Source organism: Mustela erminea, chromosome 20 (assembly GCF_009829155.1).
Source record: "Mustela erminea isolate mMusErm1 chromosome 20, mMusErm1.Pri, whole genome shotgun sequence".
Taxonomy (NCBI): Eukaryota; Metazoa; Chordata; class Mammalia; order Carnivora; family Mustelidae; genus Mustela; species Mustela erminea.
In genome coordinates this window covers 32,463,056-32,487,786 of record NC_045633.1, presented here as the reverse complement: position 1 = coordinate 32,487,786, position 24,731 = coordinate 32,463,056, and the positions used below count along the sequence as shown (strand labels likewise).

The 24,731-nt window shown below is 50.5% G+C and overlaps 1 long non-coding RNA gene across 3 annotated transcripts; it reads left to right on the top strand.

Moving 5' to 3' along the window:
• The first annotated feature begins 1,604 nt into the window (after positions 1–1,604).
• LOC116581101 lies at positions 1,605–24,452 on the top strand. 3 transcript variants are annotated; one of them, XR_004281889.1, is made up of 4 exons: positions 1,783–2,283; positions 6,222–6,473; positions 10,519–10,611; positions 23,774–24,452. It is a non-coding gene; the product is annotated as an uncharacterized LOC116581101 (long non-coding RNA). The 3 variants fall into 3 exon arrangements; XR_004281890.1 differs by lacking the exons at positions 1,783–2,283; positions 23,774–24,452 and adding an exon at positions 1,605–1,661 and having other exon boundaries at positions 10,519–14,612; XR_004281888.1 differs by lacking the exon at positions 23,774–24,452 and having other exon boundaries at positions 1,897–2,283; positions 10,519–14,612.
• Positions 24,453–24,731: the final 279 nt, after the last annotated feature.

Below are 24,731 nucleotides of genomic sequence, written 5' to 3'. Positions count from 1 at the left end.
TGTGCTCTCTCGCTGGCTCGCTCTCTCTCTGTCAAATAAATAAATAAACTTTTAAAAATACCAATTAAAAAAGTAACTGCACAACTCAAGGAAATCACTCTGAACTATGACTCTTCTAGATCTTGACCTCAGCCTTCCCCACCTGGAATATCCTGGCCTTGGCTGGTACTTTCTCAACAAATGTATTCTTTTCTTCAGCAACAAATGAAGGATCCCCATTTTAAAAAAAAAAAAAAATCCAAAGAGATTAAATTAGCGAGGAGGGAGGAAACTCTCTGCTTTTCAGTGTTAAGAACAGATGACATTTTTAATGCGACTTCGAAACCGCTTTTATCAGTTAAATAATTCTCTACGTTTATGATCCTGGCCATTCTTCCTACCAAAGTTAAAAGCCAATGGAAATGTTGTGTCTGCCAAGTATTCCCACTTCAAAAGGGGAGTTCATGGTGCTTTGATGTGAGCAACACCTCATCTGTCTTCTTGCAGCTCATTCCTATCTAGGCTTTCTGATAGCTTTTAAAAGTATGCCTCCTTTCTCAAAAGCCTCAATGCAGATTTACCCCACTCTTAAGCAGCTCTTGGGATGGGGCATAATTTTAGATCTTAGACATTCCAAGTGCTATGTAAAATAAAAATAACTCCTCTATTTTACATTATTGTCTAACTGAAATTCTGTGATAAGTACTTTGTACAAGAACCACCCTTCTTTTCTCTTTTGTACGGCTTCCCAAGACCTGGAAAGCACCTAGGTGTGTTGCCCATATGATGGAATGAAATACTTTGTTCAGGGGAATTCAATTAATTTTTTTCAGAGTGTGAGTGACTTGGTTTCTACTTATAGGAACCTACTTCAAGTACTTTTCAAGGATATCTTGTAAATGCAACTACACTTTGGAATTTATCACCCTTTTTGGTTCAAAGCAGGAAGTTGTGCCTTGCACTTTTACAAAATAGTGACAATAGTTTTGAGGTATCAATCGCTAACGAGATGAATCTAAAACAAAACAAAACAAAAAACCAAAACCAAACAAAACAAACCGTTCTTTTGTATGAGGTTACTACCCGAGACAGTAAGGCCAAATAATAGCCAAGGAGCGTGAACTTGATTAGATTAGCTGCTGAAAAGCCCTAAGCAGAGCCCGGATGATCACTTTGGCGACCCCATGGAGAGATGACTTAAGGGTAATATGACTGAGAGCAGGCTGACAAGGAAATCCAGAGTGTCTGAAACACAGCACTGGCGACTGGCATGAAGAAAACGGGACAGGTGGGCGCCTGGGTGGTTTAGTGGGTTAAGCCACTGCCTTCGGCTCCCATCATGATCCCAGGGTCCCGGGATCAAGCCCTGCATTGGACTCTCTGCTCAGCAGGGAGCCTGCTTCTTCCTCTCTCTGCCTGCTTCTCTGCCTTTTGTGATCTCTATCAAATGAATAAATAAATAAATAAACGGGACAGGTTCCGTAGGTAATTAAGACGTAAAATTTGTGTTTGAGTGGACAAGAAGGAAGAAGGCGAGTTTAATCCCCGATCTACAGTGTGCCTGGTTTATCGCAGGCGCTCAATGTAGTGACTACACTTCCCATAGGCCTTAGGGCAGCGTCGCCCGCATTTCCCAGAAGGCTGTGCGACGCCCACGCCGGCCCTGAGCGTCCGTGGGAAAGGTAAGCAGGCGAGGATGCGCTCTTTAACGTTGCTTTATAACCAAATTTTCCATTCTGCTTTCCTCCCCTATCCTCTTTCTCCGTCTCCCGCTCCTCTGTTTCCTGGCTTCAGGAGCCCAAACACCCAGAACTTGACTCCTTTGGCGACAGCTCGGTTGTTACCGTTTCAGTGCGGAGCGACCGGAAGTGGGGTGCACCTGGGGCCTTCTGGGAAATGTAGGTCCGTCTTCCCACGCCCTCGGTGTGGCGTTAGGGCTCCGTCTCCTCGGGCCCCAGAGCCAAAGCCTGGGTTGTGGGGACACGTGACCAGCTCATCTGAAAGCTTGGGGGATGTTCCGCGCACCGGCCCCTCGCAAACCCAGGCCACCGACCGTTGCGGAGCCCACGAACTCGGCCGGTCTCCATGGTGACCCGCCCGCCGCAGAGGCCTCTGGGAATTGTAGTTGGGCCGGAGCAGCGCCCGCGCCGAGTTCCGAGCGGTGGCGGTTACTGCTCGCCACTGCGGTCGGTCGGAGCTGGGCGGCGTCGGGGGGAGCTCTTGCGCGTTTCCTCGGCCTCCGGGAGCCCCGGCAGACGGGCGGCCGCCCGGAAAGGCAGGGTGTGGGCCCGGGCTCCAGGGAAGGTATCTGGCAGGCGTTTTGCAGAGGCTCGGACAGTGGGTCACAGTGATGAAAGCCACATCAGAGCGTGGCCTCGAGGGAACGCTTGGTCCAGTCTTTTCTCCTAGAGAAGGGATCCCCAAGACCAGAGAGAGTGCAGGGTTTGCCCCAGAGCAAGGCCAGAACCTAGTCTGTCCGCTCACGCCTTTCTTTCCCCACAGAGCGCCGTGCCTGGCAAAGAGCAGGCGCCCAGACGTTGGTTAAATGTCATTTTGTTCTAACGACAGCCACCTGAAGTACTTCTTTTTTTTTTTTTTTTTCCTTTTTAAGATTTTATTTATTTGACAGACAGAGATCACAAGTAGTCAGAGAGGCAGGCAGGGAGAGAGAGGAGGAAGCAGGCTCCCTGCTGAGCAGAGAGCCCAACTGGGGGCTTGATCCCAGGACCCTGGGATCATGACCTGAGCCGAAGGCAGAGGCTTTAACCCACTGAGCCAGCCAGGCGCTCCCACCTGAAGTACTTCTTAACAAACTACAAGATTTAAAAAACATTTTTTAAAGAGGGAAGTGGACTTTCCTCCCTAAGGAGATTTATCAGCCAGATGCTACCTGTAAACTTTATAAGGACCATGAGTCTAACAATCGTGCAATTTTTTAAAAATCTGGTACATGTGAACATTGGCAATATGGCAGAGCCGCTGTTTAAAACTTTTAGTTGTGAAAAGGCTGTTGGGGTTGTGCATTAAAAAGGAAAAGAGTCTTAGAGACACATACTGCAGGTTTTAAGGTCGAATGATGTCTGAGATTCGCTGGAAAAAATACCCAGCGTGGCCAGTGAGGGGAGAGGGCGTTGTACTATTTTACTGTCTTTAGTGGTGTTGAAAAGGACCATAATCAAGGGGTTTTATTTCATGTTATTGTGCTTCAGAGCGTGTCTGAAATAGAGCTTCTCTGAATTGTGAGCCTCCCTGGGGTCTTCTGGCAAGAATGAACACCACAGTGAGGGGCGCTGTGTCCCAGTGCCCCCAGGTCCTTCAAAAGCAGGACAGAATTCTGACCTTGAAGATGGAAGCAGAGGACCAGGCTGCCCGGTGATCAGCCTCCCAGCTGAGCGCAGGCCTGTCCTGGCTTCAGAGAGTTTAAGACCAGGAGGCTCATGGCCCTGCAAGGTTCTGCGATGCCCTGGGAGCTCTTCCGCCAGTGGCTGAGGGCACAGGGATGGTGTGCAAGTTGCCCATCCTGAGCTGCTGGAGCTGAAGCAGCTCATGGCCATCCTGCCCAGAGGTGGCAGTCAGGCTGGGGCTGGGAGTGCACCGCTGGGCAATGGAGGGGCCGTGGGGGTCGTGCTGGAGGGCAGGAGTGAGAAAATGAACCAAGCCAGCAGGCAGAAGAGAGAACTAAGTGTGAGGATAGGGAGGGGTGGGTCTTCCTAGGAGAACGAAGGCCATGTCTGTTTTGACCCAGCACCATGTCTGTGTTCCTCTTCCCTCTCCCCTGGTGCCTTTGGGGATTGAATTCGATTTTGGATCATTTCCTAGACTTTTTAATTTTTCCTTTTCTGACATTCTCATTCTTCTTACAGGGAAGTACTTCAATTAAGTCATTATTGAACCTGCTCAAATCTGCATCATTGTTTACAGAAACTGTAATATGTGTTCTTTTGTCATGACCCACAGTCACATGGGGGTTTCCTTTCTGGCTGAGTTTTCCACTCCTGGAGTTCTCTTATCCACTGTGTTCTTAAAACTTCAAAGTAAGGGTTTCACCATACCTCTTCTGGATACCTTTTTGCAGAAAGGCTAGCCATGACTCTTCTTAGCAGACTTCTTTTTTTTTTTTTTCCAAGATTTTATTTATTTATTTGACATAGAGACAGCGAGAGAGGGAACACAAGCAGGGGGAGTGGGAGAGGGAGAAGCAGGCTTCTCGCCGAGAAGGAAGCCCGATGCAGGGCTGCATCCCAAGACTCTGAGATCATGACCTGAGCGGAAGGCAGACGCTTAACGACTGAGCCACCCAGGCACCCTCTTAGCCGACTTCTCTCTTATTTTTTGGTAATAGAACTGTTAAGTGCTCATTGCAAAGCCAAATAACACCACTAGGGGGCGGCTGCTTTAGCCTGGCAGTGCCCCTGATCCTTGCAGGAGCGGAAGAGGCCAATAACAGACTTCACGAACTTGGATACAGCCATGATCACTTACATCCGGAGAACATTTACGTCCCTTTCTGTGGAAGTGTGGTTTGACTGAAATAAGTGACGCTGAAATAAGTACGCTTTGTACAACTTCTAGAGTCCCCTGTCACCGGTGGGATCTGTGGGACACAGAATTAGGGGAGGCCAGAGGCCGGCATGACATTCCTCTGGTGCCCACCAGAATGGAGGGATGGATGGATTGTTAAAAGTATTGAAATGCTTCTGGACTGGCTGGGAAGCAGCTGTCGCTCTGTGTCCCCGAGTGCCCTGCCGGCCTCTGTGGCCACCCCAGCGACTCCCCGCCCCCCGACCTTCATGGCCTTCCTAGGGTCCAGCATGTAATGGCTATCGCCTGGTCTTACAAGGGGCTTCTGGATCTCCAGCTGAGACCAGCTCTGTGTTTGGGCCCTTCCAGTCATAAAGCGTAAGCTCTTCCTTGGCCTTAAGCTTCTAGAACCTCCTCAGTGGCCATGCTCGTAAAGGGCAGCTGAGCAGCATAGCCCAGAGAGAGCTGGAACCAGCCGGATTCAGCTCCTGGCTCCGCTGCGTGCTAGCCGTGCTGTGCCTCTGTTTCCTCGTCTGTAAGCCTCAAGGAGGAGAAAGTGCTTTGTAAACTATAAAGTGCCTATTTTTCTAATGATGATTAGGACCACACCCTCAAATCCAGCTTTCCTCCCCTTTGCCTGGGCCCCCCTGTTTCTGCAGTTACCTCAAGCTTTGACCCCCACGACGCCCCTCCTTGGAGGTCACTAACCTTGCCCCTTGGGGCAGCTTCATCAGCCTTCCACCTCCCACACCCGTTGCCGCACAGCTGGGAGAGCCTGAGTTCTTCCCAGCCTTCTCCGCATCCCCTTCCCGCACCCCTTCAGAGCCTGCTTTTTCCTCATCCTCTCTCCAGCTTTGTAACATAACTTGGCGGGCGGGGGGTGGTGTGCTCCTTCAGAATCTCACTCTATTTCATGACCTGCTTTTTAAAAAAGAAAAAAAAGGGGCACCTGGGTGGCTCAGTGGGTTAAAGCCTCTGCCTTCGGCTCAGGTCATGGTCCCAGGGTCCCGGGATCGAGCCCCCACATCAGCCTCTGTGCTCTGCAGGGAGCCTGCTTTCTCCTCTCTCTCTCTGCCTGCCTCTCTGCCTACTTGTGATCTTATAAATAAAATCTTTAAAAAAAAAAAAAAAGAAAAGAAAAAATTATTTATTTATTTGAAAGAGAGAGAGAGAGACAGTGAGAGAGGAAACACAAGCAGGGGGAGTGGGAGGGGAAAGCGGGCCTCCCGAGGAGCAGGGAGCCCGATGCCCAGGACCCTGGGATCATGACCTGAGCAGACGCTTAACCAACTGGACCATCCAGGCACCCAAAACCTGCTTTTTTTTTTTTTTTTTTAAATAGGATTTCTTTAGAGAGCGAGAAAAAGAGCATGCGAGGGGGCGGGGGGGCATAGGGAGTGGGAAACAGTCTCTAGCGGGCTCCCCACTGAGAATGAAGCCCAACATGGGGCTCAATCCCAGGACCCTGAGATCATGACCTGAGCTGAAACCAGAGTCAGCTGCCTAACCAGCTGTATGACCCAGGGGCCCTGCATAACCTGCTTTTCTTTTTTAAAAACAGTGTGATCACTAATTAATTCGCTATAACTTCATTTCTCACTGCTGTGATATACGTCCTGGTTTATTGCATCCATCCCCAGCGGTAGGCGTGCGTTTTATTTCCATGGCTTTTCTTTGCAGAGCAAACAGGTAACATCTGGCTTTTCAACATATGATTGCAGATGGTGACTTCAGGAGTAAGGACTAGGCTTTTCACCTTAAATCAAGGAGCTTGCTGAAAGAAGATCCCAAGAGTGACTCTTCACAGGTATCAGACCTGGGAGACACCTCAGAATGTTCCAGAACCTTGGGCCAGCACTGGGGAGCCTCCACATGGGAGGCCAAGCTGCTGCCTTGCCCAAGAGAAGAGTTGCAAGCAGGAGAGGGAAGAAGCAGCCACGATGGTGACAGAAGTGACCAGAACTCTAGACAAGGTGAGTGCTTCATTCGAAGTTGTCCAGATAGAGACCCCATATACACAGCATGCATGGCCACAGTTTGTGGGCAAACCCAGCCCTCATTTAGCATCAGCCTGCAAAAGAGAGGACCCTCCATGTGGGCGTAGGGAATACACTCCACATCACTCAGAACCCGGTGGTCAGACCCCTCCCTGTGTGACCAGGTCAGGAGGGCGGCAGACGGATGAGAACAAGCGATCACATGAGCGGGAGAGGCAGGAGGGAGCAGGGGATGTGAGCCGAAGCAGGACACAGCTAGAGTGACAGCACGGAGGGCTCCTTCAGGAGGCCTCGTCCTCCAGCCCGGGCGCTGGTGTGGCCCTGCAGCTGGCCGGGCTCTGTGCTCCCGGGGTGTGGAAGGGCCTGGGGAGTGGGTCCTCACACAGCCGTTCTGCTCTCTCCTTAGCCCCTGGCCTCCCCTTTAGTCCCCTCTTGGGCCACTTTTATGTCAGTTCAGCCTTAAAAAAAAAAATTGTAATAATACATTTATTCTCCTATTAACAAAAGGAATAGGTGTCTAGAACAGAAAATTTTAAAATAAGTCGAAACAAAATGAAAAAAAAAGCAGTCATCTGTTTTGAAATCATGGGTAACACTGACCGTCTCTCTAGCATCTGTTTCTGAGCATTTTCCCCATTATTCAGATTTGTCTTAAAAACAAAAAAAACAGGGGCGCCTGGGTGGCTTAGTGGGTTAAAGCCTCTGCTTTCGGCTTGGGTCGTGGTCCCGGGGTCCTGGGATGGAGCCCCGCGAAGGCTCTCTGCTTGGCAGGGAGCCTGCTTCCTCCTCTCTCTCTGCCTGCCTCTCTGCCTGCTTGTGATCTCTCTGTCAAATAAATTTAAAACAAACAAACAAACAAAACAAAACAGGAAAAAACAGGTGGGAGACCCCCTCAGGTGAACGGCCACCTGCAGCCAGGACTTACCTGCTGGGCTTTTCAGGGTGGGAAGCCAGAAGGCCCCGCAGGCCTGTTTGTGAACGCAACGGCAATACCCATTTTGGCCACAAGAGGCCGGTGTTTGCTCTCGCACGTGGGTCTGCAAGCGGCCTGCACTCCCTGCCCTGCCCGGGGTCTGGAACCCGCAGCTCCCGTCCAAGGCCCCCAGTAAAACGAGTCCTCGCTCCTTCTGCTCACTGCATCTCTTGGAAACCCTTCTTGTTCCGCGAGGGGAAAAAAAGAGCTGCCAGCCTCCCTCTTCCACCACGGCTGCCTGAATTTGCGGAATCCTTGGACAGCTCTGTCCTCTCTCTGGCAGCGGTGGGCTTCCCGGGGAAGGGATAAACCACACACCTGCTCCAGTCACCCCTACATGTGACCCTCTTCACGGTTTCCCATGGCTCTCAGGGTCCGTTCTGAGCTGCATGCCTCCCCACCTGCGCTGTTTCCTCACACACACACGAGACGGTCGGTCTTTGGGCCCCTGTCACTCTGCTCAGTCACCAGACGACCTTCCCGCACGTTCCCCTCTGCACCAACCAGGCTGAGGCTTCCTCTTCTGGGTCTTAGCCAACGTGTTACTTTTTCCCCAAAGTTGCCCTCACGCCTGTGAGTCTGGGTTCCGTAATTCTCTGTGCTTCCCCTTTCAAATCGCACAGCATGCGGGGTTGGTTGTCTGCTTCCTTCTAGAATGGCAGTTCCATGCGGGCAGGGCCGTGTCGGTCTGACTCACATCCCCAGGGCCAAAGTACAGCGCCTGGCACGCCGTGGGGCTCGGTTTAGACTTGCCACACGGATGAAGGCGGGCTCGAGCCCTTGCCTGTCCCCTGACAGTCGGGTCTGCAGAAGCCAGCCCCTTCCCTGCTTCCTCCCCTCCCCCCAGTCCACACACTCCCTCTCATCATCCCCTGCGTCTCTGGAAACGTGGCCCGCGAAGGCCGTGGCTTGAGTGAGACAGAGGTCGCCCCGGGTCCTGGCTCGGCCACTTACTAGGCGAGCCTGTCGCTTGTTTTATTCACAAAGTGGAGCTAAGAGGCACCCGGCTCGCAGGGTCCCTTGGCAGAGTCACTTGGGCACCTAACGCTTGGCAGTCAGGAGACCAGACTTTTTCCTCCCTGTCTCCCCTGCGCTCTCTCCCGAGCCCCCCTCTGAGACCGGGGACGCGGACACACTGCCTGCAGTCTCAGAGGTGCCGCTGTTTTTCCCAAGTCCCTTCTCTCCCCTCGGTCCCCCGGGCCGCTTGCTGCTGGCCCCTCCTCCTTCCCTGTGCTTTATCCGCAGCCCCTAATACGCAAGTACTAGTGCCAGGGCCATAGCAGAAGAGATGCTGAAAAGGCACTTGTTGGACAGCTGAGCGCTTGAACGAGCCAGGCCCAGCGGCCTCCCCTGGGCTGTGTTCGCCAGCGTGGACTGTGTCACAGTGGTCACCAGCCTGTTCACGGACAGGCGACCTCCTGCCCTCCGGAGCCCAGGCCCACACGGGCCGGGACTATGTGACGGCATCCTCACAAGGCCGAGGCAAGGAACAGGAAAGGTGACACCAGACTTTCCTGAAGACTGACGAAGAGGAAGGGCGATGTCCCCATTCCTCCTTCCGCTCAGCGCTGTGACCCACACCGACGCTACTTGCTCAGCTGTCCCCCGAACAAACAGTCCCACGGGCCGTCTGGGTTCTCACAGCCAGGCCGTGCCACCGCTGCTGCTAAACGTTCCAAGTTCCAACAAAATCCTTCTCTAGACTGCGTTCGTCCTGTTTTTCTCCGATAGGAACACGTTCTGGTCCGAGCATGCGGAGGCCGGTGCGGCGGCCCCCCTCGAGCCCCCACGAGCTCCCTCATTCCCGAGGAGCCGCAGCCCTCTCCCTAGTCAGGATCTTGGGGAGATGAATAAGGGCTGATTTCTGCTCAAATGATCGCCGCCCTCAATTCATGGCATCTGAAAGACTTGGCTGCGGAATGACTTATCTGCTGTTGGGCGAGGTCCCTGCCTCAGCCCACAGCGAATGGCACTTTCTCCTACGTGGCGCTCAGAAGGTGGGGCTGACGTGGCTTGGTTTTTATGGGGCCCACGCTGCTGCTCTGTGTCCTCCCCGTCTCTTTAGAGCTCCTTGCCTCCGCCCGACGACGCTCCCGCATCAGTGCCATTCATGGTTCTCTCTCTAGGATGAATTCGGAAATGAAGGAAATTTTCCCCAATTCATAATATTCAGAGATTTCCTCTGTATGAATTGTTTGGTATCCTGCCAGAATTGTGCCCAAATGCGTGGCCACGTGTATCACCCCGGTGGAGTGAGGTTGGGGTTTAGAGTCAGGCTTTCTGAAGCGATGCCTTTACCGGCATCAAGTCTCCCGGTCCCAGCCTCTTGGGAGCAGCAGCCCCGCCCCCCCAGGAGGGGTTCTGCTCTGGCCCGAAGGCTAAGCTTTGGCCTCAGTCAGGATGTCCCAGTCCTGGCCTCACACTGTGATGACATCATAGGAATGAGAGTGTCACAAGTCCCATTTCCAAGGAACCGAGCTCTGCAGTGGCACCAACACGCCCGCCGCTGGCTGTGTCCTCCTGTGATGGCCCAGCAAAAGGAGAAGGCTCGGGGCGCCTGGGTGGCTCACTGGGTTAAGCCTCTGCCTTAAACTCAGGTCATGATCTCAGGGTCCTGGGATCGAGCCCCGCATTGGGCGCTCTGCTCAGCGGGGAGCCTGCTTCCCCCTTTCTCTCTGCCTGCCTCTGTCTACTTGTGATCCCTCTGTCAAATAAATAAATAAAATCTTAAAAAAAAAAAAAAAAAAAAAAGAGAAGGCTCTACTTTCCTGGGGGGTGAGGAGGGAGCTGTGTCTGAGCGCCTGGGGTCATTGCCCATGTCATAGGTGCTCCAAGAACGAAGAGAGCCTACGGCTCCAAAGTTGCCCACTCCCCCAGCCTGGCCTGAAGCCCACCTCCCCCCCCAAAGCCTTCCTGGGACTCTGTAGGCTACAGTTGGACTCCCCCGGCCGCGTCCTTTGAGAGTTCATGGCCCACAAACCCCTTAGCACTCAGGAGAGGCTCTAGGCCATCCTGACCTTTCTACTACGTCTTCTTCTCCTCCAACAGACTTCAAGGAAGCTCTTCGAGGAAGAACCACATCCTGTCCATGCCGTTCTCCACGGCCCCTCTGAGCACCGCGGAACTTGGCCTGGAGACCGGGTACGGCTGTGGCCACTGCAGGCAAAGCCCACGGACTTGTGGTTCAGCACGATTGTGGGCGGAGATGCCCTGGGTGACCCAAGATGTGGCCTGCCTTCTGGGACAGTTGTCGTCGCACTCTTCCAGGTCACGCAGGAGGAAGGTGATCTCGTCCCTGTTGCCAGCGCTTGCCCCTGGTACCTGCTCACGCCGGGCGGGCCGAGCAGATTCTCCCTGTGGCCCACCACGCCCAGCGCCCGAGTAACTTCGGGGCAGGGGAGGCGGGGAGCAAGCGAGCGATCGGGATTGTTGCGGAACTGGCCATGCAGTGTCCTGGTTAGGTCTGGCTGGCGTACGGGCCATCCTCAGCAGGAACCCACAGCTCCTTGAGGGCCCAGCCTGTGTCTGAAGCCGTGCCTGGCTTAGCGCCCGGCTGGAGTAGGGGCATGCTCCCATAGTTCCCTGTGGCCAGGGAGTCCGCGGAGGGCCCAAGGAGAACAGTTGCTAGTGACTGTCCTCAAGTGTCCTACTGCGCCCCCCACCCCCCAGTGAGTGTGTCCTGCCTTTGCTTTATGGCGAAGTCCTGGGTCCTCAGCACAAAACAGACGGTGCCCCCTTGTGTTTGTGAGCTGCGGACTCCCTGTCTCCTTGGGCAGTGGGGGGTGATCCTGTGTATATATCCAGGGTTTTTCAGAGCCTCAGAGCTCTCTGCTGCTTTCTTTTAAAGCTGGTGAGTTAAAAATGTCTAGGCCGGATAGTAGGTGCTGGTCCCGAGGGCTGGCGTCGCCCATAGAACCACATCTCCTGGGAGCCCGGGGCTGCTTGCGAACAGGGGAACCTGGAAGCTGGTGGAGATGTGAGCAGGTCACCAGCGGTTAAAGAGAGAAAGGGAGGGCCCTTGCGAGCTTCCTCTTTGTCTGCTTGCCAGGGGCTTTCCTGCTCACCCCAGTGTGTCTGGGCAGGAGCACAGCTGGCCACCAGGTGTGCATGCTCGGGCTTTGGAAGTTTGTGGCTGGAATGTCGCAGTGGGTCACCAGAATGCTCTCTCACATGATTCCCCTAGTGACCACCCGGAGACCCCACTGAACAGAAATGAAGGCACACGGGTAGTGATCGAAAGAGATGATCCCGTGCGGGCTGGAGGGGAGCAGGACGCTGGAGAGGCCGGCGGCTCTCAGCTGGGCACTCCCGGGGAACTGGGGTGGTGGGCGGCGGGGGGAGATGCTCGCGGAGCCGCGGGTTCTGGTCGGCGCATGCGTCAGGTTCGGACCGGCCCAGCCCGCACTTGGTGGCCACGGTCAAGGGCCTCGCGCCCCGCCGAATCCCCAGCAGCCGCGGGAAGTCGCGTGTTCCTGTCCTCGTGTTCACATGAAGAAAATGAGGTTTAGAGAGGTTAAATAACTTGCCCAAGGGTGGGCAGCGAGCTGGGGGAGGGTCAGGGCTTCACCTCCGCGTCTGCCCGTCCCTCCGGCCGCGGCGGTGAGGCGCTGCTTCTCCCCTTGGACTTTCCCTTGCGTCGCTGGAATCCCCAATCCACGCGGCGTCTCGATGTGGGGCCACGTCGAAGTGGTCCTGCTGGCTCAGCCCCTTCTCGGCCCGCCTGTGGTTTCTGAGAGACCACGTCGCGTGGGTGCTGAACCTCCTCCCGATGACCCCCATGGCCGCCAGGTTCACGAGCGACTACCCCCACCCCCCACCCCCGCTCTCCCGCATTTACTGGAAGTTCTGTTGTGGGCATCTGGGGACAGCCTTGGGTCGTGGCAGACGCAGGAATCTGTGATTTCTGCTCTCCGTTCTGAGTGGGACCCTCAGGCAGAACAAGGCGGGAACAATTTCTTTCTGTTCCACTGTGTCTGGGCCTCACCCCAAGAGGCCCAGATGGCTGGATTTGGCTACTGTCTGGTTGTGGCTGTAGGGTGGGGGCTTTGGTTCTGTCTGCCAGTGGGATCTGTCCCCTCTTCTTCACGTGGCATCCCCTGAAATGGGGCGGAAGTGCCCAAAATGGTGTCTCCTCTTGCGTGCCCGGTGCTTTCATGGTCTCTCTTCAGTGGCATGTGAGTCACTGTGACAGGCTTGTTCCTTATTCCCTCCGCGGTCAGCTGGCTTAGAGGGGAACACGTGCCTTCATTCTGCCAATAAAAATTAGGAGGAAGTGGGCTGGAGGAACGTCTGGGAAGAATTTTGCTTTTTGATTAAAGGAAGGGTGGTGAAGAAGCCTGGCCCTTCTTCCTGCTTCGGACATGGATGTTTGAGGATGTGACACTTAGAGCTGTAGCAGCCATCTTGGGACCATGAGGCAACAAGACCAAGGGAAAAAGCCAGCACACAAAGTTGGCCCAGCAGTCAGACAAAAAGAGCCTGGTCCTAGATGACATCGTTGAGCCACTATACCTATCCTGGAATCAGCTACTACCAGTCTTGATACATTAATCAAATGTCGTTGTCTTCTAAGCAGATTTCTGCTATTTGAGGCCTAAGACGTTCTTAGCTAGTATTGCAGTCCTCTGAACCTGTCCGTCATGAACTCCTTGGAGCCCCATGGCTCTTGGTTTAGATCCAAATGGGAAATCACTGCACGTTTGGACAGTGGAAATCTTAACTCACGTGGTAGGAGATACAAGTCAAGATTTCTCACAGCCTACGGAGCAATTCAGCACATAGTCCCATCTCCCCGGGGTCTGTTGGACTCAAATGAGGAAAGACAGATTCAGGAAAGTTCTATGTGCATGAGCATGAGTCTTCTAAAATGGAGCTCAGTGATGACTTTGGGGGCCACAAGTGCAGGGAGGGGAGAGGGAGAGAGCCTAAGCATGGGCCAGAAAGCCATGGAAAGCACGTGGTAGGGGGCAGCAAGCTGCGATGGACAGATGGCGGGTGGGTCGGATCACTTCTGCGGGAGGCCAGGGTCCACAGCGGGATTTCACAAGGGCCAAGTAGTGGCTGGGAGGAGTTTATGGCAACTGGAACTAAACTGGTGGAAAACGATGCCTTTCCGTTAGCTCTCCAGCCAGCCTTTCTGACATTTCAAATCCTCTTGGGAACAGAGCTTGAATCGTGGCCGTTGCCTGGGTGCGGGCGCTCCCACGTTTCTTCATTCTTTGTTTCTCCTCCTCGCCCTCTCACACCACTATTTCTTCCTGTTTTCTCCGCAAAGCCAGGAGCCAGAACTGCGCAAGATCTGAATCTCTTCTACCTCAGCTGGAGAGTAAAGATCGCGGGAGGCAAGGATGTCTTAGGGAGGCCTTGTCTGGGGATCATCCTGGTTTGCTTGGGAGGCGGGAAAGCCATCCGCTGGTAAGGACTAGATTAAGCTTTCTTCTGCCCCAACTTTGACCAAGCAGTGGGGTCGGGGGGTTGGGGGGGCTTCTTCAACCCAACACAGGAAATTGTGTGGTCCTGCCTTCCCTTGTGCAAGGAGACATTGATCCCGAGCACTCGAAGCCCTCCTCTTTCCATTTCTAGTTTCAGGTACGTGACAGATAACCTGGAACCCTCCTCACGCATCCTACCAATATGTCATTGCGCTCAGAACTTGAGAAAAGTCTCACCCACCCATTTCCCATCCCCACATCATCAGTAGAAGAGACGCGTGGCCTGTAGAAGTTCATCAAACGAACAGGGCCCGAACATGGGCAGCAGACTCCGTCCCTAAGCCTCGCCCCTCTGGGCACAGCCCTTATGACCCTGCGTGTCTTAGAAGTCCTGCCCCCAAAGGCCAAAACCAGGCCAACCCTGACATTTGCCCTACTGCGTCTTTCACTCCCTCAGTAGAAGTACTGAACACCTAGAATTACAAGCTAAGGTTATAAAAGCAATGAGATAATTAGGAAAAGCAGTCACTGAAGACACACACACAAAAATTCCAGATCTCATCAGAGAAAAGAAAGAAAGCTTTGGGATGGAGGAAACAAAAAAGGGTGACCTCCTCCTCTGATGTGATGCATGTTTCATTGTGATGCTTAATACACCATGAATTCCCCCACCCCCACACTGGGCCCCTATACCGCGAAGGTTTCTCTGAAGTACAATAAGGAAAAGATCTTGAAGGCTTCTCGTCCCCCTTGACAATCAAGGGTTTTTTCTCCAGTATGAATTAGCGTGATTACGGATTAAACAGCCTCCCACAGTCTGTACAACATGAGAGTTTTTCCCATGAACTTGTCAACGATGAGAAAGGGCTACCCTGTCCCCACACGGTTTTCCCCATCAATGAGGCCCCCAGGCTTCTCTCGAGGATGAATGGTGTCAGGTTCTATCCGCTGCACGCTTCCCCTAGACGGTTGTCCGCATTCAGACATCGGACTGGCTCAAGTCCCCACTAAATTAGCTGGCATTGTCCGAGTCCCCCTCAGCCATTATGCTTACAGACCTCCTCCCTGCCCTGAAATCCCGGATGTCTAATCAGCTGTGAGTGCGCTCCAAAAGCATTTCCGTATCCATTACGTGCATGTGGTTTTTCTCCAGTGTGAATTCTCTGACGTTGAATGAGCTCTGCTTTCCCGAAAGCCCTCACATTTATTGCATTTGTAGAGTTCTTGTGGATTGCGAAGTTTCTAGAGTGCTGGCAGGGGCCTTCACAGAGCGGGCTTTCTCTAAGATGAATGTTTCAGTGTTCAGTAGGGTGAGCCCCCGCGGAAGTCGTCCGTATCCGTAACGAGGTCTCTAATAGGAATACTGTAATCCTGAGTAAATTCTAACTTCTAAGATGTGGCCACATTTACTCTAGTGTCTTCTCACTTCTAAAAGATGCAGATGGAATTGCAAACTATCCCTATTGTCGTCCCATTCGTGGGATGGGGTCCTTGATGGTTCTCTGGAATGTCCCCCTAGTCACGTGCGTTAACCTGTGAGTCTGCTCCTGCAGAAAGTTCCTGCTTGGGGTCCCCCTTTCTCTGGGTCCCAGCCTCATAATATAAAATCCCGGCAAATAAAAGCCCCGGCCATTCTCAAATAACCGGAACGTGTCTTGGGCGGAGAATAGAAAATTTGGGGAGAAGACTTAGGAATCAGAGTGCTTTGGGGTGAATCTAGAAAATGAGGGGTGTGGCAGGTGGCCGGTTCCTTATATTCTTTTTTTCTTAACGAATACCTTTCTTAAGATAACACCTTCTCTAGTGACTGGGAGGGAGCACACGGGATCTTGAAAGGAAGCTGTTCCCCCTCTGTTCCTTGATTTGGATGCTGGTCAAGTGGATGTGTTCACTTTGTGAAGATCCCTAAGTGGTATGTTTAGGATTTATGCGCTTTCCAGGAGGCAAGGTTAAAAATGAATTTGTTCCCCGTATTGCCGCCGCGCAGCCAGCAAATGAGATGTAAACAGAACTGGGTCTCCACGAGAACTTACTGAAGTGGGGGCCTGCAGAGCAGAATCCTTTTGCCTTTTCCCTGCCTGCCCCCCTTCTTCTCCCGGATCCCGGTGGTGACGCCTGAAGGTGCAGCTCCTGGGAGCGCGTGAAGGAGGAACATGCACTTCTAGAAGCCGGCCAGGCGAACCTGAGGAAGGTGCCCCTGCCCTGTGGCTCTGAACTTCTCACCTCCAGAATTTTCACTTGGTTTAGTCTAGGCAATGAGAAGTGACTGACGCGTAGGTGAGCCATCTTTGCCTGTGCTCGTTACCCCTTACGTTTCCTGTTCGCTTTTCTCTTTCATCCTTTTGCAGAAGTTCTGTGTTCGTTGAAGGTCTTGTCCCTCTGCGTGTCACACGCGTTGTGGCCTTCCTCCCAAATTTGTCATTTGTCTCTTGAGGTTTGTGGGTGTTTTTTTTTTTTTTAAGCCAAACAAATTACCCCATGTTTATCGTATGGCTTCTGAATGTTGCATATTTACACTTTTCCCCACTCCAGAGCTGTTAAAATGTTCACCCTTTCTGCAGGTACTTTCTTAGTTCTGTTGTTTTATGTCAAAATCTTGGATCCCCATGAAATTCACCTTGAGGGGAGGCGGGGGGGCAGGGGAGGGGGGTGAGGGTCCAGTTCCTCCTCTCCCCCATCACCTCCCCTTCCCCAGCCGTTGTGAAATGCTGCGGTGAGGATGGGTTCGGTTCCCATTTGCATGTGGGTCTTGAATTTCTGTTTCCTGTCTGTACCTTGTCTGATACATAGTTATTTTAACCCTTGCTCTTTATAAATTGTTCTCCCGTCTGATAAGGCTACTGCCTCATTGTACATTTCTGGAATTCTCTTATCCTCTAAGGTGGATAAGTGGAGGATGGTGGTAATCACTTAGAGATTGCCATGATTGTCAGACTGCACAGAGCCTCCTGCATACAGAGAACATTCTGACAATATCCTTACTTCGAGCAGTCTCCCCTTTTCCTCTGCAGTGTGTTCCTGCAGCAGTTTGGTAGGCAGGAGTCCTATTTTCTCATAATTACTCATATCCAAACACTCAACATCAAACAAGTTCCGGTTTTGAAAAATACGTCATAAAAGCAAAGCCGTACGACTCATGATGGTCTTTAGTAATATAAAAGGGTAACATGATGCTGCAGGTGCTGTGATGTGGGCATAAGGGAACTCACGATGATAATGTCCCAGGCCTCCGTGTGCCATGGAGTCTAGACAAAGCGTGAACCATTCCGCTGTCTTGTCCGCCTCGCCTAAAAATAGCCTCATCTATGTCAGAAGAACAGATAACGGCGTTCACAAGTGTGCTTCCCGTTGGGGAATTTAGGAAATTCATGAGGAAATTATTTGTAAGATCCGAGTTTCTTCTTAAGGTAAACTTCCAGAGAAAATGAAACTGTTTCTTCTGATAAATTTCCCTGAAACAAAGCATTCAGAAGAATTGCATTCGCCTTACAGCAGCATAGGATTTGGAGGGTTTCTCCTGGAAGTGGCTATGATCGTATTCAAAGGCCTCATGAGGATGTGAGTTTTGAGTGCATGGAAGTATTGAGAGAAATAGTCTCCGGAAACAGGCCTTTGATCTTTTCTTTGTTGCGTAAATGCTTCATGTTGGCATAAGGAACAAAATGAAATGTTTGGAAAAACACAGGTCCAGGGAAGATTAATTCCTCCAATAAGTCAGAATTTGTGCAAAATGATTATGATGTAAGTGTAAAATTAAAAAAAAAAAAAAAAGAAAGAAAAGAAACAATATGGCTGCACATGGTGACTCCCTTCCTAAGAGTACAGCATGGGCTGGGGGTGAAAAGTAGCCACTTTACACGGTAACGCCCGAGAGTCCCCATTCCAGCCAGGCAATGAAGGTCAGTTTCAACAGTGATCAGGCTTGTTGATGTACATACGCTTGATATGATGTGATGACGGTGGCCCTTTACCACCGCTGTGGTCTTTGTCCCCAAAAGCCACTACTCCAGACTAATGAAGTGAAAACATCAGAAAATCCCACTTGAGGACCTTGTACAAAATGCCCGATTCCTCCAAACTCTCAGGGTCATCAAAAATCAGGCAAGTCTGAGAAAAGCTGTCACATCCAGAAGGAGCCTGAGAAGAAATGACAGCTAAACAGGTTGCTCTATCCTGGATGGGCTCTTGGAACACTTCGAAAAAGACATTAGGTAAATGTTAAGGAAATGTAGATCAGGGGTGGGCTTTATTTAGTAACGTATTAACATTGGTTCTTTATGTTCATTAGTTCCAACAAAGACACCATCAGACGGGTTAATGGGGGAAACTGGCATGTATGGGAACTCTGCAGTATCTTCGCCACGTTTCTGTAAAACCGAACTATTCGGAAGTAAAAATTTTATTTAAAAATAAGCCTAGGGGCGCCTGCGTGGCTCAGTGGGTTAGGCTGCTGCCTTCAGCTCAGGTCGTGATCTCAGGGTCCTGGGATCGAGCCCCACGTCGGGCTCTCTGCTCTCCAGGGAGCCTGTTTCCTCCTCTCTCTCTCTCTGCCTGCCTCTCTGCCTACTTGTGACCTCTGCCTGTCAAATAAATAAATTTAAAAAATTAAAAAAAAAAAGATGACACAGTTGCGGTTCTCTCTCCTTCCCACTAAAATGCAGCTCGAACCCTGGACATAATGTCTAATACGGACAGAGGACAACTCTGGATGGTGGAGAGAACACTGGGAATTAAGAAAGAACAATGATTGGGGCGCCTGGGTGGCTCAGTGGGTAGGGCCGCTGCCTTCGGCTCGGGTCATGATCCCAGGGTCCTGGGATCGAGGCCCGCATAGGGCTCTCTGCTCAGCAGGGAGCCTGCTTCCTCCTCTCTCTCTGCCTGCCTCTCTGCCTACTTGTGATCTCTCTCTGTCAAATGAATAAATAAAATCTTTAAAAAAAAAAAAAAGAACAATGATAATGGTAAAATTCTGGGCGAACACATTAGACTATCTTCTTGAGGTTTTTTTTTTTTTTAAGATTATTTATTTATTTATTGGACACATAGAGATCACAGGTAGGCAGAGAGGCAGGCAGAGAGAGAGGGGGAAGCAGGCTCCCCGCTGAGCAGAGAGCCCGATGCGGGGCTCTATCCCAGGACCCTGGGGTCATGACCTGAGCCGAAGACAGAGGCCTAACCCACTGAGCCACCCAGGCGCCCCTCTTGAGTTTTTGAAATGATGTCTAATAGCTAAAGCAAAAAAACATAATATTGCCTGACGTGGTGTTCGTTATATGAAAAAAGAAATACGTAAGGCAATTATAAATGGGTGTGCGTGGGTACAGAGACCTAGATGGAGATGATATGGTTAAAAATATTGACACCAGGAGGTTGTTGGAGTAATTTTTACATGTATAACATGTAGGGCAGCCACTGGGGCCGGGGGGGGGGGGGGAACTATCCAACGAGCTTGTTGTGTCAGTTCCAGTCTGTTGATAGTGACATTCTTGTTTAGGAATGCCTGAGCACACACCACACCCCCCCAGACATTCCCCGCTTCCACCAGCACCAGGGCCAGTTCTGTGGCTGGACCAGCCCTTGTGGGTCTTACTATGATTTCGGGATGCACCTCAGCAAAACCATTGGGGAACTTTGAAGAACATGGTTTGCTACACACCCCAGAGCCACACATGAAGTCCTGGGTCAAGAGAGAGAGAGAAAGAGGGAGAGAAAAGGGACCTAGGGCTCTGCATGTATTAGGGACTGAGGGTGGGGTACCTAGAGCGTCACAGGTACACTATTAGCAAATTCAAGGCATAAGAGCAGGAATCAGCACGGGAAGGGAGAGATGAGACCAAGTGGTCAGTTAATCTAGGTTACTCGGGGCTCTCTGTGAGGGCAACTCCATGGGTCCGGGTGGCCTTGTTCCTGACTAGTTGTTTTACTGGCACCTGGGCCATCTGCCCAGCCGTATGTTCATTGAAGATGCAGGTCGTTGAAGTGGATGCCGCAGCAGTCAAAAGTTGATGTCAAGCATTTAAATCTACAGAGATGCCCTCAAAGCCAGTATAGATAAATGAAAGTGGAATTATAAAAAATGTCCAGGCAACCCAGAGAAAAGCATGAAAAAGGAAAGAGAGGAATGAAAGTAAGCAAGTAATAAAATGGCAGTCTTCAATCCTAACATATCAAAATTACAGTAAATGTAGGTGGTATAGGGGCGCCTGGGTGGCTCAGTGGGTTCAACCTCTGCCTTCGGCTCAGGTCATGATCTCAGGGTCCTGGGATCAAGACCCGCATCGGGCTCTCTGCTCAGCGGTGAGCCTGCTTCCCCTTCTCTCTGCCTGCTTGTGATCTCTCTCTCTCTCTCTTAAAAAAAAAAAAAAAAATGTAGGTGGTATACATCCACTCGTTAAGAACAAAGGATAGGGCCAGGCCAATGAGAGGCCTCCTTGGGAAAGCTACCAGAAGAGAGGCATGTTCTGTGGTCTGGAATTGCTAAACCAAGAAAGTCAAAGGGAGGCATTCCTGGTGGCCATTTGCTCACTTAAACACACACACCCACACACACACACACACACACAAAGATTGGTAGAGTGAATTTAAAAACAGGATCCAACTATATATGGTATATAAGAAATTCACTTCAAATATAAAAATATATGTAGATTGAAAGTAAACGCATAGAGAAAAATGCACCATTCAAACATTAGTCAGTGGGAAGCAGGAATGGCTTTGTTAATATCAGAGGAAGTAAACTTCAATGAAAATTGCCTAGGATAAAGAAGGACATTACATCCTGATTCAAGGATTTGGCCGCCAAGAAGGCACAGTGGTCCTAAAAGTGTATGGACCAAACAACAGAATTCCAAGATACATGAAGCAACATTGTAGAACTGAAGAGAGAAATAGACCAATGCACAATTATAGTTGAGGACTTTTAACACCACTGTCTAAACAGTAAGTGGAATGACTAGTTAGAAAATCATCAAGGACATAGAACTCTGTCGTCCAACAGGACCTAACAGACATTTATAGAACAGGATACTTCTTTTCAAGTGAGTGTGGGGCACTCCTCACGTAGACTATTTCCTGGGTCATAAAACAAATTTCAGCAAATTCAAAAGAATTTAAATCATACCGAGTGTGAACTTTGACCACAGTGGAATCAGACTAGAAACCGGTAATGGGAGGATAACAAGAAATTCTCTAAACACATGGACACACGCACAGTAATCCTGGGGAAATAATTCTGAGGAAGTCTCAGAGGACTAAGTCACATGGAATTGAATAAAAATGGAGCGTACCAAAATGTGTGGGACACAGCCGGAAGAGTCTGCGAGGGAAAATCACAGCACTACATGTTCACGTTGGGCTCAAATCAGTAATGTAAGGGACCACCAGGAGCCATAACCCAGCCAGGCTTTGGGGCTTGACAGGTGACACCGAGACATCAGCAAAATAATTCCATCTCCATGGATTCGATATGGAAGTCCAAAGGGGTCTGGAGTCCTATCTTGTGGCCGTGTGGTAGGAAGCCACTCTGCCTCCTTGTAGCCGACGAAGCCACAATTGTCTAGTCATCCACCACAAATTCAAAGCATCCCAGCCCTGGTGGCCTGGCACACGTACGAAGAGCCATTCAGGAGTCAGACAAGGCCTCCCCAGGCATGGGATGAGAGCAGGGTTTCTCCATCTCGGCACCACTGACATTTGGACCAGATAATTCTTTGTTCTGGGCAGGGCTGTCGTGACGGCAGCAGGATATTCAGCCGCATCTCTGGCCTCTTCCCACTAGATGCCAGTAGCATCTCACCAGTTGTGACTCTCAAAGATGTCTCTAGACCTTGCCAAATGTCCTTTGGGGGACAAAATTGCTCCCTGCTGGGAACCACAGGCTTAGACCTTGGTATGCTGGGGAGTCTCCAAGAAGAGGAAGTATGATCGGGCAAAGTCAAGGCCTAGAGAAAGGAGAGAGGCCGAGTGTGAGAAGGCCAGGAGCACAGTACAGGGAAAATCTGTAAGAGAGGATTCACTCAAGGAAAAGCATGACACCGGAAGGTTAGGTAGAGAGTAAAGGTACCAGTTAAGAAAGACCCAAGAGGTGGTTATGGAAGGCAACAGAACTTCATGGGAGGGATAGTTGGGACCTTATTACCAGTGGAGAAGCTTGGAGTGGGGCGCCCTGGGGTCTGATATCAGGTCTGTGATCTTCTGTCCATGTGGTCCTAAAACAGGCACCTCTGAGCAGGCATGTTTCTCTGGCAGCTAAATGCCCATAAATATGCCTGTCCTGCCTGCCACATGGGGTTGTAGTTAGAAATCATGTCAGATAAAGATGCTCTGAAAACAAAAAGCCAGAAAGAGCAAAATATTGGCCATTCCCGCAGACTCCAAAGACCTTAACAGGAGAAAGGGAACACTGTAAATCACTCCACGCATATAAATGCAGCAACTTGGACGAAATGGGCCAATTCCTCAAAAGCTACCAGCTCTCCAGACTCACTCAATATGAAACAGTTGATTTTTGAAGTCTTGTAACAATTTGAAAAACTGAATTCTTCATTTTAAAACAAAAACCCCTTGTCCCACAACTGGTTTGATAATTCACGATAAGGACTCACAGGACCCCACATAAAGTTAAACTCAAGGTTAAGATTCAGTAGAGCAAAGAATAGAACGTGGGAACAGCAGGAAAAAGATATTTATAAGCAAAACCTGGAGAGGTCAAATGCAGGCTTTCTTATCTCTCCGCGGGGATAGCACAGACACACCTACTCTGCAAACAGCAGGAGCGAATCCAAGATGTCCTGGCCCAGGAAAGACCACTTGAGTCTTTAGGGTCCAAAGTTCTCAAACAGAACTACTTAGATACCTGCCACGTGAGCAAGCGTGGCCCCCAACCACGCACCAGGGAAGCATCATGAAACTCTATGTTTGCTTTTTTTTTTTTTTTTAGTAGTCTCCACACCCAACGTGTGGCTCAACTCGCAACCCCTGAGATCAAGAGTCCTGTGCTCTGACTGGGCCAGCGTCCTTATGTTTGCTTTAAACACGCTGACATCCTGCTCTTCTCAACCCCCTGCTTTGGGCATCTTGAATACCATCTCCCCCTGCAGCTGTGCGAATGTTCCAGGCGTTCTGAGAGTCTGCCCAAAGGGTCATCACCATGGATACACAGATAAGTGAGAAATGGGCGACACAGAGCTGCTGTGTTCGCTTTTAGCTCCACATTCTCCAAACTGAGAATATTAAGTTTTGAGAAACCCTGATCTGGACAAACAGTTCTCAGACCTGACCCAGAAAGCAGGCCCCATGAAAGGAAAAAATATATATATTAAATTTAATTTTTATCAAAATTAAAATTTTTGTTCTGCCAAGGACCCCATTAAGAGGATGAAAAGACTAGTTACAGACTGCGATAAAATATTTGTAAGCTGTATGTCTGTCGAAGGACTTATCTAGAAAACAAGAACTCAGTAGTAAACAGACAAGCAAAAAACCCCCCCCCCCCCCAGATAATCCCATTAGAAAATGGATGAAATAGGGGAGCCTGAGTGGCTCAGTGGGTTGAAGCCTCTGCCTTTGGCTCAGGTCATGATCTCAGGGTCCTGGGATTGAGCCCCGCATCGGGCTCTCCGCTCAGCGGTGAGCCTGCTTCCCCCTCTCTCTCTCTGCCTGCCTCTCTGCCTACTTGTGATCTCTGTATGTCAAATAAATAAAATCTTTAGAAAGAAAGAAAATAGATGAAATATAGGAGCAGACGCTTCACCAGAGGTTATAAAATGTCCAACATCCTTAGGCATTAAGGAAATGCAAATGAAGACTAGCACTTAATCATCTATTAGGTGGCTTAAACGAAAATTGGATCTCCTCTATGTTTTCATCTGCAGATGCCTGGACCATCAAAACCAGAACGGCTTTCAGCTAAATTCCTACTTGAGCTGTCTTGTACCGCCGCCTCTGAGATGTAAATTGAGTCTACTGTTCCTCAGGATGCCTGGGCCCGGTTTACTGTCCCGTAGGAATCTTGCCCCTGTGCCAAAAGAACATAGTTTTATGTCCGGTGTCACCTTACCCTGAGCATGTGTCAGGTATGAGGGGGTGGTGTCCCTTGGACTTCTCCAGCCATGAGGCCAGTGAGCAGAAATGCAACTCAGTTTCATGGCAGCTCCCTGCAGAGTTGGCAGATGCCTTCAGGGCAAAAGCAGTTCTAAGAGTTCATTTATACACCAAACACAAAGGCAACTCAAAAGCAAACAGAAACAAGTAGGCCTACATTCAACTAAAAAGCTTGCACACCATGAGGAAGGAAACCATCAACAAGATGAAAAGGCAGCCTATGGAATGGGGGAAAAGATTTGCAAATCTCATTTCTGGTAAGGGGTTAGTCTCCAAAATATATAGGGAACTCCTAAAACTCAATAGAAAAAAAAAATGATCCAGTGAAAAATGGCAAAGGACCTGAATAGACCTTCTTCCAACAGGACATACAATGAAAAGGTGCTCAACATCATTATCAGGGAAATACAAACCCAAACCACAGTGAGACGTCACCTCACACCTGTTAGAATGGCTACTATTGGGTGGTTCAGTCGGTTAAGCATCTGACGCTTGATTTTGGCTCAGGTCATGATCTCGGGACCATTAGATCAAGCCCTGCATCAGGCTCGTGCTAGGTGTGGAGCCTGCTTGAGATTCTCCCTCTCCCTCTCTCCCCCTCCCCCCACAAAATAAAAAGAGTGGCTATTATAAAAAAGACAAGAGATAACAAGCTTAGCAAGACTATGGAAAAAGGGAACCATCATACTCTTGGTGGGATCGGAAACTGATGCAGCCACTATGCAAAAC